General features: G+C 37.6%; 1 protein-coding gene across 5 annotated transcripts in view; it reads right to left on the bottom strand.

Annotated features, from left to right (window-relative positions):
* Positions 1 to 1,036: 1,036 nt before the first annotated feature.
* The window catches only part of snapc3 (small nuclear RNA activating complex, polypeptide 3), a 90,484-nt gene continuing 79,058 nt past the window's right edge, over positions 1,037 to 12,462 (bottom strand). Inside the window, exons 9-11 of one of the 5 annotated variants that reach the window (XR_010904765.1) lie at positions 3,128 to 8,571; positions 2,940 to 3,053; positions 1,037 to 2,671 (exon numbers count right to left, since the gene is read on the bottom strand). The gene's annotated coding sequence lies outside the window, so the exon portion shown is untranslated. Of the gene's footprint in view, positions 8,572 to 12,462 lie in introns of all 5 variants that reach the window. The other 4 variants (XR_010904764.1, XR_010904762.1, XR_010904763.1 and 1 more) reach the window with 4 other exon arrangements.

The raw sequence follows: 12,462 nt of genomic DNA, 5'->3' as shown, positions 1-12,462 counted from the left end.
CTTGAATTCAGAGTTTTGGGGTCGTCTCACAAACTGCCTGTGGCCCTTGGACCCAAAAAGAACAATTTTACTCTCATCAGTCCACAAAATGTTCCTCCATTTCTCTTTAGGCCAGTTGATGTGTTCTTTGGCAAATTGTAACCTCTTCTGCACATGCCTTTTTTTTAACAGAGGGACTTTGCGGGGGATTCTTGAAAATAGATTAGCTTCACACAGACGTCTTCTAACTGTCACAGTACTTACAGGTAACTCCAGACTGTCTTTGATCATCCTGGAGGTGATCATTGGCTGAGCCCATGCCATTCTGGTTATTCTTCTATCCATTTTGATGGTTGTCTTCCGTTTTCTTCCACGTCTCTCTGGTTTTGCTCTCCATTTTAAGGCATTGGAGATCATTTTAGCTGAACAGCCTATCATTTTTTGCACCTCTTTATAGGTTTTCCCCTCTCTAATCAACTTTTTAATCAAAGGACGCTGTTCTTCTGAACAATGTCTTGAACGACCCATTTTCCTCAGCTTTCAAATGCATGTTCAACAAGTGTTGGCTTCATCCTTAAATAGGGGCCACCTGATTCACACCTGTTTCTTCACAAAATTGATGACCTCAGTGATTGAATGCCACACTGCTATTTTTTTGAACACACCCCTTTCAACTAATTCAACTAATTGCCCAATTGCACAGCCTTAAGAGCGTGCATATCATGAATGCTGGGTCTCATTTGTTTTCTGAGAATCTACTGAACCTACTGGTAACTTGTTTGCCACGTAGCAATAAAAAATATACTAAACACCTTGATTATTCTGGTTAGTCACATTGTACTGCTATTATTTTGAACAATACTGTGTATATATATATATATATATACTTTTTTTAATGTTTTAAAAGTTTCTTACGATCCTGAAGGCTCTATTTATTTGATCAAAAAATACGTCAAAATGTGAAATAAAATAGTGAAATATTGCAATTTAAAATATCAGTTTTGTATTGTTATACTTTCAAATACACTTCAATGGTTTGGTATATATATATTCATGTTTGTATTCAGAATCTGTTCATTTGTTAAAATGTGTTCGTAAATGTTTTTTTCTAAACAATTTAATACTGAATAAATTCAGTTCGTTCTTATTTTTTACAGAATACATATTTAAGATATATTACAATACAAGACTTATTTTGAATTGCAATACTTTCTTTTTACTCTATTTGATTTAAAAAAAATTAAACTTATATAGGCAAACTAAAATCTTACTGATCACAAACTTGAGTGGAAGTGTAAATGCGCTTACATTGCATCTTGTCTAGTGCGCATGCGCGGCTGACAGTGCATCTCTGCAGCCAGACCATGAGCCAGACCCTATAGACCCTTTTACTGTTTGTACATAATGACGACGTAGCAATGTATGCTTGCACATTTTGGCAACAAACTATGGCAAGAATCGGTGGCATCTCAAGCTACGCGAGCAGATTAAGCAACACAGACAGAGAAAATTATTATAAAAAATGGATTTTATCAAATGGTATTCAGCTACCAGATCCGTGTACTATAGTGGAGTGGATAGAAGACGTCAGCAGATGGCCAAATATACAGTGGCCGGATATATATACTTATTTAGTTGAGAAGCCGAGCGTGTACACCCGAGAAAAATTATGTGCATGTAAATCACTGGATGCTTATGAATACGTTGTCTGTGGGCATGTACAGAACGTCAAATACCATGACATAGACTGTTTGCAAAATCTTAAAGTTCTTCCTCCGACCAATAACTCGCTCCACATGGATTCTCACATGAGAAAGTTGTCTAGATGTGTCAACTTCCTGTGCAGAAAGTTGCTTTTTTCCTTTTGTGAAATGAGGGATACGAAGGGTTACACCATAAGCTGCAAGCTCGTCTCTGATGAGAAATCCTCTGTCAGCTAAAACCTCATCCCTAGGCTCCAAAAGTTCTAAGAAACCTGACTCTTTTGTTATCTGCTTGTCTGAAACCCGTCCACCCCACCCAGGAGATAGAAATGAAATTGCACCAGCTGGAGTGATAGCGATTTAATATTTGATGGTGTTGTTGTGTTTATAATTTGACCATGTCTGGGCCCTAGCAGTCAGATTACTAGGTCTAGCTATGAAAATGTCTGTGCAGTCTATTATGCACCGGCAGTTTTTAAAGTTCTGCTTGAATGATTTTGGCATATTTTCAAGTATTGCTCCCTTATTGCTCCCTTGCTCCCTTGCTCCCATTTAATTAATGGCTTAAGGACCAAGGCCATACCAGAGACCCATCTCCGCAAAATATTTGAAATCGTGGTTTTGATACCTTAAATCTATATGCCAATACATGAAGTCAGTATTACAGGCCCAACCTTAATTTCATCAATATAACCAACAGGTGGTCTTCTAGTGTTTTGGATAATTATTTCTAAGCTGCCTGTTATTTTTGTAACTAGCCACTTAAAGAGCATGGAAGTCAGTCCTGTGAGAAAAAAACAATTGTCCAATTTTGCACTTAACAGTGGTGTAGGAAAAAGTAGATTTCTATAGCGCCTCTTTCAGCTTTACATTTTCTGCTTGTAGTGTGTCAAACTTGTGACACAGTTGTACATAGTCCTCATGAAGCTGACTGTGTCTCTGGTTCAGGTCATCATACTCCCTCTTTGTAACTGGGATGTCATCTTCAGCTTTAATAAAGAAAAGTAAAAAAATCAGCATATGTTAAAACCAATGCAGACAATTTCACAATTGGGGGTCCTCACACATTTTAGCAATTATTTTTTCTTCATTTCCATGATAGAAGAGAAGATACTTTGTTGATTACAGGGTGAGACTTTTCATCTGCATTTGACTGTTCCAGGGGCCTGTGTACTCATACACACAGCCATGCAATAAGAGCAGTGTGCCTGGCAGGAGCACACACACCCTGACAATCAAGATGAAATATATTCATACCTGGACAATGATCCATGCTGCATTTTTGTTTCTGAGTTTTAGAAGAAACACAGGTTTGCTGCCGCGATAGCTCTGTCATCTCTCCTCCTTTTTCTATGGTACCTACAATAAAAACTGTAGAAATGTACAGTTTTGCAAGAGAGAAAAACAAACTAAATAGAACAGAGAGGGAAACTAAATATTCTTACCTCTCCAACTTTGCTTCGGGGTTCTGGCTCTGTTTTGTGTACACAAACACAGAAGGCACAAAATCAGGACTAGTAGAGTCCAATGAAGCCTCACCTGCAAAAACAAAACAAATAAAACACACGTTTGTTTAGTAGCCAAATCTACCGCCAGTGTGTCAAACTTTAGCTGCATTTGATTATTACTCTACACTGTACAGACACTCACTAATATAAACAAGGATTACTAGAGTCTAATTATGCCTCATCTGCAAATAACATGCTTTTCATTAAACTCAAGGTTACATAGATAAACTTACCTGATATAAAGTGGGCGCTGCAGACGCAAGCATTTTTTATTATGTCCTCGTTCCAATCAACGCGTTTAATCGCCTGCAGCCACAGATGCCGCCGGTTCTTCTGAAACGGCCGTGATCCTGTCGGAATCCTATAAAACTTTAGCCCATTGGTCGAATAGCGCTGGAAGCTCATTGGTGGAAGCTATCTTTCTTTTATAAATATAATAAAACTAAAGACTTTTCAAAGATATGAAGGATTAAGGAGTGTTTCACCCATTATTTTCATTATTTCATTATCATTATTTTTGGTAATCGTAACCACATTCGTGGCATACATTCACAACGCGTGTTCAGTCTGGCACATTTTCATTTCATGCCTTTGGAAGCTTAACTTTCATAGGAATTAATTTGAGAAGTTAAAACACTTACATTGCTCAGCATAGGTCCGTTTTATGCCTGCAGCTGCGAGCTGAGCTGTAAGTGTGATCTCCCATCCCCCATATGGGAGTTGAAAACATGTGGAAATAGCTCCTTCTGCTGGCTGTAGTCTTTACCCTTTGGCTAAACATTCCAAAGATGACGCAAATAACACCGGAGTAATTTTTCCAGAAATAAAATGCATAAATCTCTCGTCTCAGGGAGATATGAGGGGGGAAGCAACACCATTTGAATATACTCCAGGGTTTCAGACCCACTTTATATTAGGTGGTGTAGCGACAATGGGAGATGGTAGTGAGTTAATAATTAACCATATGACCGGATGACCAGAGCTCAGATAAACACGTATCCTGGGATGATGTAATCACCCTACAGAAGTCCCTTGTACTGCAACTATACTACTAATTAACTGATGAGGCACCACATTATAATCCCCAAAGAAAGGATTTTGTGTGTTGAAGTCCTGGACACCTTAGGCCTTTTGGGTTGCAGCATACACATCATCCAAACAACCCCCCTGCTTTCGACCTCTGACCCATACACACACACATACACAGAGAAACTGCTCTGAGAACACACAGATCAGGAATATACGGACTTTTAGATTAAATTACCTCTTCAATGTACCAAATATATGTATTGTGATGATACAATGTTTTATGTGATGTTTTGAAGTAACTTGGATGTTTACTGCATGTAAATTCAATTTCTGTAGGCTAGTAACTGTAAATTCTGTATCTCTGTATTCTCGAATGTCAATACTGTCATTCATGGTATCATTGGAATCGCGGACGCCCAACGGAAACAAATTCGGTATTTAAATATGCAACAAATGGCATCAATATGAAACTATACACTTTCCGGGAAAAGAAAGAAAGATGGGCTCTTAATACATCACCCATCTTTGTTTGAGTCACAAGTAAGTGGGGGCATTCAATAAGAACACAGGGGGTCTTGTAACCACTCATCTCCTGATTGAATTATCTCAGCCTATCTCATCTATAAAACCTACACCCACAATGACTCTTTGCGAGCGCCTTCCACCAAAGAGGGACCCGCACTTCCAACTTGAGAGATGGGATGAAGAGATGGCACTTTTCCGCCACTCTGAAGAGATAAACGATTGAGCACGAGAGCGGGCAAGGAGAAACAAACAAACCTGTCCGAAAGACACGACCAGCAATCATGCCCGGAAAACTCCTCCAAGAACTCCATCCAAGCTTCATTGCCTTGAGGAGTACCTTAAGAAATTGCAACAGACCTACACACCTAAAACTTAAATGCAAGTATCCTATTTCGCAATCAAACTGCGCTTAAAGGTTGTCTTGACCATTCCTGTTTACGGGAATAGTATGAATTTAACTGGGGCCTCTTGGAAAGAACTGCGTGATAAAAGTTGTCTCCATCTCTCTCTCTCTCTCTCTCTCTCTCTCTCTCTCTCTCTCTCTCTCTCTCTCTCTCTCTCTCTCTCTCTCTCTCTCTCTCTCTCTCTCACTTTTGTTTTATTCGTTAAGTTTTGATTTTTCCTTGTATGTTGTTTGTTTTGTTACCCACATATATGCATGTTTAACCCTGTGTGAAATCGTAGTTTTGTATACTCTAGTGTCTATTAAAATCCAATAATTACATTGAAGTGAATGCCTTGCTCATGGATTTGAAATCACTGATGATAGAAGATCTTAGCTACAAATTAAGATTGATTTTTGTGTTACTATTTCAGTAATACAAATTGGACAAACTTATGAAATATTATTTGTCCTGATCAAACAGATTAATGTTTCTTCGAGTTTGTAAGATTGATACTCGATGAAGAAGTCCCATTTTCCACTCGCGAGACGAGAGGAAAGTCTGGATGACTGAAATCGACTTTGATATTAACAGGATTAAAAGTCCCTTTATAAAGTTAATAACTAATGTACAAACAGCGAGTCACATTATAGACTCATGAATATGAGTCCCATTTAAATAAATTATTCCCCGAGACTCATTATCGCTACAGTGGCCTTAACTACTATGTACTAACATTGTAATTAATAATTTGAAACAATGCGCTTATTGTGTACGTTTTTACATTGAACTTACATTTAAAAAAAATACCGGCATGTAATTGCGTCTGTAATTAATTTCTGTAGTTACATTTGTAAATATAGCTGCAAGCAGCCATTATCGGGGCCAAGCGCAAATAAGAAGACAAGACATGGCAGCATGGCTGGAAGTGTCAAACCAACTGCAACAATGAGCCATTAAAGACCTATTAGGTCGATTTTTGGCAAAATAGCAGTACAATGTTAAATAGTCATCAAGCGCAAAGAAGACAAGACATGGCAGCATGGCTGGAAGTCTCAAACCAACTGCAACAATGAGCCATTAAAGACGTATTAAGTTGATTTTTAGCAAAATAGCAGTAAAAATTTTAAATACAGTCAATAATAATGGTTTAATGGTTTATCACTTTCGACCAATAGGTGGCACTGTTACGAAACTGATGTGGTGTAGTTAGATTGAGATGACAATGACAAATGCAAAGTTTGGTGTCAATATGTCAAAGCATTGCAGAGATACAGCCTCAAGAGTCATTTTTGCATCATGGCTCAACTCTGTTGCAGTGGTATATGAAAACTTTTTTGTCTATCAACATGAAATCCATAACTGTTTGTCGGCATGGTCTGAAGACGATACAGTTCAATTTTGGTAAAAATCGGACAAACGGTCTAGGATGAGTTTGAAAGAGTAGGTTTTTAACAAATAACAAGATGGAGGACAGATAGGTTTGCAAAATATGGCACAATTGGTATCCATGTTCTCGGCATGAGCCATTAAATGTACTATGACCAGTTTCATTACAATGTGTTAATTTAATCAAAAGTTATTCGCATTTCTGTACATTTAAATTACAACTTTTGACCACAATGTGGCGCTGCCCCAAAACTTTTTGAGTATCTTCAGGAGATGGAGCGGAAGACACATACAGAGTTTTGTAACGATACGCTAATGCATTCTTAAATTATAGCATTAGCATTTTAAACCATAATACTGCATTGAAGTCAATGGGAATTTCATATTTTGTTTTATTATAGCACCACCAAGAGGCAAAATCCCACCAATTTTTTTATGTGTCCTCACAGTGAGCCCATACATATGTGTGTCAAGTTTGGTGAAAATATCTCATTTTGTTTTGGAGTTATAGACAGTTATATGAAAAAAAAAAAAAAAAACGTAAAAAATGACTGACACCTGACTTTGATTGGATTTTACTACCCATTACTATCAATATATTGAGATTTGGGTATTAGCATATTGGGTATTAGCACATTAGACCTATGTTTCCGAACTTCTGAGGCTGGTTTCGTCTTGATCGGACAAGCGGTTTCGAAGATATCAGCAAATGTTTTTTAAGCGCTAAATTACAACGCTGCGCAAACCATATGCCGAAACCTGGCAAGTCTGATATCGTTGGACTCGGTAAGGATTCAGGAGACCAAAAAAACGTACTCCCATCAAAATATGTCAACCACACCAAAAGTTATAAGCGTTTGAAAAAAAAAAAATTCTCCACTAGGTGGTGCTGTTTTGAAACTTCTCAGGCTACTTCAGGGCATCGTGGTGATGACCCATACCAAGTTTCGTAACAATCCTTTCATGTGTTCATAAAATACAGCATTTTAGCACATAATTCAAAATGGCCGACATCCAAAATGGCCGACATGGTAAAATTGGATATCAGTCGACTCAACCTCTACGTAAAATGTGTTTGTGCGCTTATTAAAAACGATTGGACAAATCAACTTGAATTCCATAACTTTTTGTGACGTCAAATGACGTCATAGGGTGCAATCGAATCGGCTTAAGCCAAGGAATCAGAGGGAAAATTTTTTTGTTTCTAGCCCTTAGGGGTCAAAAGTTATTAGCATAAACATGAGTGAAACTTTGGACAGTTGGTGGCGGTAGAGGGATTGAGTTAGAGACACCAAATTTGCTATGGTGACAGCTCAGAATGGCCTCTATGAATGTGCCAAATTTCACAACTTTTTACCATACGGTTCTATGGGCTGCCATAGACTTCCAGAGCGGAAAAAGAAGAAGAAGCAGAATAATAATAATAGGAATACTAACGATTTTAATAGGTGCCTTCGCACCTTCGGTGCTTGGCCCCTAATAATAATAGTAAAGAAAAAAAAGAGCGCCAACGGTTTCAAAAGGTGCCTTCACACCTTCGGTGCTTGGCCCCTAATTACACAGTTGGCACTTCCCTTATACCTGTCCCTAACTCTACCCGTATCCCACCTCAATATCAGCAAAGGTGTTTTGCAATAGAGTTTGAACACAGAAAGTACATTGTACTTATTTTTTGATGTAAGTACATAGTACTTAAGGCTACCTTGGACTTTTTCTCCCCGAAGTCTTCCCCAGGTTCAATGATCGGCCAGAAGTCGAATTATCAAAAGTATCATTTTATTATGAATTACGCAGTGAGTAAAAAAAGTTGACTGATATCTGGATTCTGAACAGCAGAGATCAGTATCTGGCCAAGAGATACATAGAGAATACTTAGAGAATATACATACTATATGCATACTAATAAACAATACACATACATACTATATCGAGAAAATACAAGAGAATACTTCACAACTTCAATCATTGATTTTTATATTACTGTTCTTCTGTCTCCTCCCCACACCATGTTTCCTCAAATCAGGGGTCTTGTAACATCAGTCTCAAGGCAGAAATCTATATAGAGAAAATATGAGACAAAAATACATTTTCTGTCTTTTCTCAGTCTAGAAAGCCCCAAATAATAATTTCACATTTCTACTACATTAATGACCCAGTTTAAATACAGATTGGTCTTCCCAGCGCTGAAGTACCCCATTAAGTATTTATTATTATTTATTTAGGCTACCACAGCATGTAGTGTAAGTGTAACACCAACAAGCCTTTGTCATGTATTTTGTGACAAGTGCTGCCCTGGAGAAAAAGCTGTTCACCTATAAAGAAAATTATACAATTACATTTTGGTCTCCATTACATAAAAATGTTACCTACACACCATAGATCTTAAACTTGTGGTTTAACTTGTGGTAGAAAATGTGTACTGTATTATCCCAGGAATTTGGGACCCCTTGCGCATGCATCCATTTTGAATTGCTGAAAAATACTGCCTATTTTTTATTTTAATTCATACATAAAGGATGTACTTTATCCCCCACACCAGGCGTGTTACTTAGAGGACAAATAAGTACCTTTTGGTGTTATGGTTTCTTTTAAGACTCTTTGTAGCCATAGTTAAAATACTGACAATAATACCATATTATTGGTACCATACTCCACTTCCACTCCACTCCACTGTGTTGTTATTCAATGTGTTGACGTAATTTCCCCTGAAACTGTTCCAGCTGTTAGCAGTTCTCCTTTTTTGAAATAGCCAATAGCAAACAGACTTCATTCACCTCAAATGAAAGCATATTTAGACTGAATCGTTTCCCATCACATACAGTCTTGTTCAAAATAATAGCAGTACAATGTGACTAACCAGAATAATCAAGGTTTTTAGTATATTTTTTATTGCTACGTGGCAAACAAGTTACCAGTAGGTTCAGTAGATTGTCAGAAAACAAACAAGACCAAGCATTCATGATATGCACGCTCTTAAGGCTGTGCAATTGGGCAATTAGTTGAAAGGGGTGTGTTCAAAAAAATAGCAGTGTCTACCTTTGACTGTACAAACTCAAAACTATTTTGTACAAATATGTTTTTTTTTCTGGGATTTAGCAATCCTGTGAATCACTAAACTAATATTTAGTTGTATGACCACAGTTTTTTAAAACTGCTTGACATCTGTGTGGCATGGAGTCAACCAACTTGTGGCACCTCTCAGCTGTTATTCCACTCCATGATTCTTTAACAACATTCCACAATTCATTCACATTTCTTGGTTTTGCTTCAGAAACAGCATTTTTGATATCACCCCACAAGTTCTCAATTGGATTAAGGTCTGGAGATTGGGCTGGCCACTCCATAACATTAATTTTGTTGGTTTGGAACCAAGACTTTGCCCGTTTACTAGTGTGTTTTGGGTCATTGTCTTGTTAAAACAACCATTTCGAGGGCATGTCCTCTTCAGCATAGGGCAACATGACCTCTTCAAGTATTTTAACATATGCAAACTGATCCATGATCCCTGGTATGCGATAAATAGGCCCAACACCATAGTAGCAGAAACATGCCCATATCATGATGCTTGCACCTCCATGCTTCACTGTCTTCACTGTGTACTGTGGCTTGAATTCAGAGTTTTGGGGTCGTCTCACAAACTGCCTGTGGCCCTTGGACCCAAAAAGAACAATTTTACTCTCATCAGTCCACAAAATGTTCCTCCATTTCTCTTTAGGCCAGTTGATGTGTTCTTTGGCAAATTGTAACCTCTTCTGCACATGCCTTTTTTTTTTTTAACAGAGGGACTTTGCGGGGGATTCTTGAAAATAGATTAGCTTCACACAGACGTCTTCTAACTGTCACAGTACTTACAGGTAACTCCAGACTGTCTTTGATCATCCTGGAGGTGATCATTGGCTGAGCCTTTGCCATTCTGGTTATTCTTCTATCCATTTTGATGGTTTTCTTCCGTTTTCTTCCACGTCTCTCTGGTTTTGCTCTCCATTTTAAGGCATTGGAGATCATTTTAGCTGAACAGCCTATCATTTTTTGCACCTCTTTATAGGTTTTCCCCTCTCTAATCAACTTTTTAATCAAAGTACGCTGTTCTTCTGAACAATGTCTTGAACAACCCATTTTCCTCAGCTTTCAAATGCATGTTCAACAAGTGTTGGCTTCATCCTTAAATAGGGGCCACCTGATTCACACCTGTTTCTTCACAAAATTGATGACCTCAGTGATTGAATGCCACACTGCTATTTTTTTGAACACACCCCTTTCAACTAATTCAACTAATTGCCCAATTGCACAGCCTTAAGAGCGTGCATATCATGAATGCTGGGTCTTATTTGTTTTCTGAGAATCTACTGAACCTACTGGTAACTTGTTTGCCACGTAGCAATAAAAAAATATACGAAAAACCTTGATTATTCTGGTTAGTCACATTGTACTGCTATTATTTTGAACAATACTGTATATAACCTGTATATCGTGGTATACAGGTTCGTATATTATACATATATATATATATATATATATATATATATATATATATATATATATATATATATATATATATATATATATATATATATACACACACATACACAGTGCAAACACGCTAGTGTTCGCTCGAACAGGAAGACACATTTAGCATTGGTGGCTGTAAGTGTGATTGACCTAGTGTAATTAAGTTGATAAAAAGTAAAAAATTAAGTTGAAAAAACTTTAGGTGTTACCAACTGAAATAATTGTGTTGATCCAAATGTCCACTTGACTAGATTAGAAGAGATGGAGAAGGGACATTGTGGATAATCTTGTATAAATTTTTACCAGCATTTTACACCATTAGGAAACATAAAATACAAACTCTAAGGCCGGAGACCAGAGGTGGGTAGTAACGAATTACATTTACTTCGTTACATTTACTTGAGTACATTTTTTGGGTAACTTGTACTTTTAGAGTATATTTAAAAATGGGTACTTTTACTTTTACTCAAGTACATTTCTTGTGAAAAAACTGTACTTTTACTTCGTTACATTCGGTGGCGTTCCTCCGCTACTGTCAATGGTGATAATTAATTATATATTTTAAAATAAGTTATGACTTGTTCGCAAGTCTCGCGAAACGTTGGAGAGGCTGCTTTGCGAGAGGTGGATACGCATCACCCGCATAAAATTAGCGCGCGTTTAGTCAGAAGATGATGGCCGAAGCAGAGGGAGATGTGTGTGAGCGGCAGATCACCCGTACGTGGCCTCAAGTTCAGCCTGTTTTCAGTCCAAGATGTCAAAAAGAACAGTTTCATAATTTAATGCATGCTGTGTGCACCAATATGAACTGACATCTCAGCATAATTCCAGCTCCAACCTGAGAAAGCAGTGGTAAGTGTAACAATGATGCCTATATTTGAACACTATTAATGGTAATTTGGTAACTATGGGCACTTTTCCTTTATTGTAATACTATTTCACACACTGTCCGAGTGTTTTCCTCATATGCGCTCTTGTGCAAGCATTGACAAATCGTTTGAATCCTCCGAACACACGTCCACAAACAAACGTTCACATCTGCACATTTACATATCTTTTTTTTCTCATAAAACGAGCAACCTCATTGGCAAAATGTACCTGTGGCAATGTTTTTGCAAACCACAAAATACGTACCAATACACACTGCAGAAATTCCAACAGAAATGAACACTATAGGCAGAAAAACTGCATTTTTTTAGTCTATGGTTTGTAAACTAAAACATTTTGAATTTTGCGTCACAGCTCAATGTTCTGCTTTTCTGATTCACCAGATTTGCTCGATAGCTCAGCTGATACAGATTTGTATTTGCAATGCGAAAAGCTTGAGAACGAACCCCATGAAGAACGAGTCATGATAAAAGAGCTCAAAGACGAGTTCTAAACACAAGCTAAAAATACATGGACACAATTTTATTTTTGTCACATTTGCTTTTGTTA

Source organism: Pseudorasbora parva, chromosome 4 (assembly GCF_024679245.1).
Source record: "Pseudorasbora parva isolate DD20220531a chromosome 4, ASM2467924v1, whole genome shotgun sequence".
Taxonomy (NCBI): domain Eukaryota; kingdom Metazoa; phylum Chordata; class Actinopteri; order Cypriniformes; family Gobionidae; genus Pseudorasbora; species Pseudorasbora parva.
This window is presented reverse-complemented; position numbering and strand designations above follow the sequence as displayed.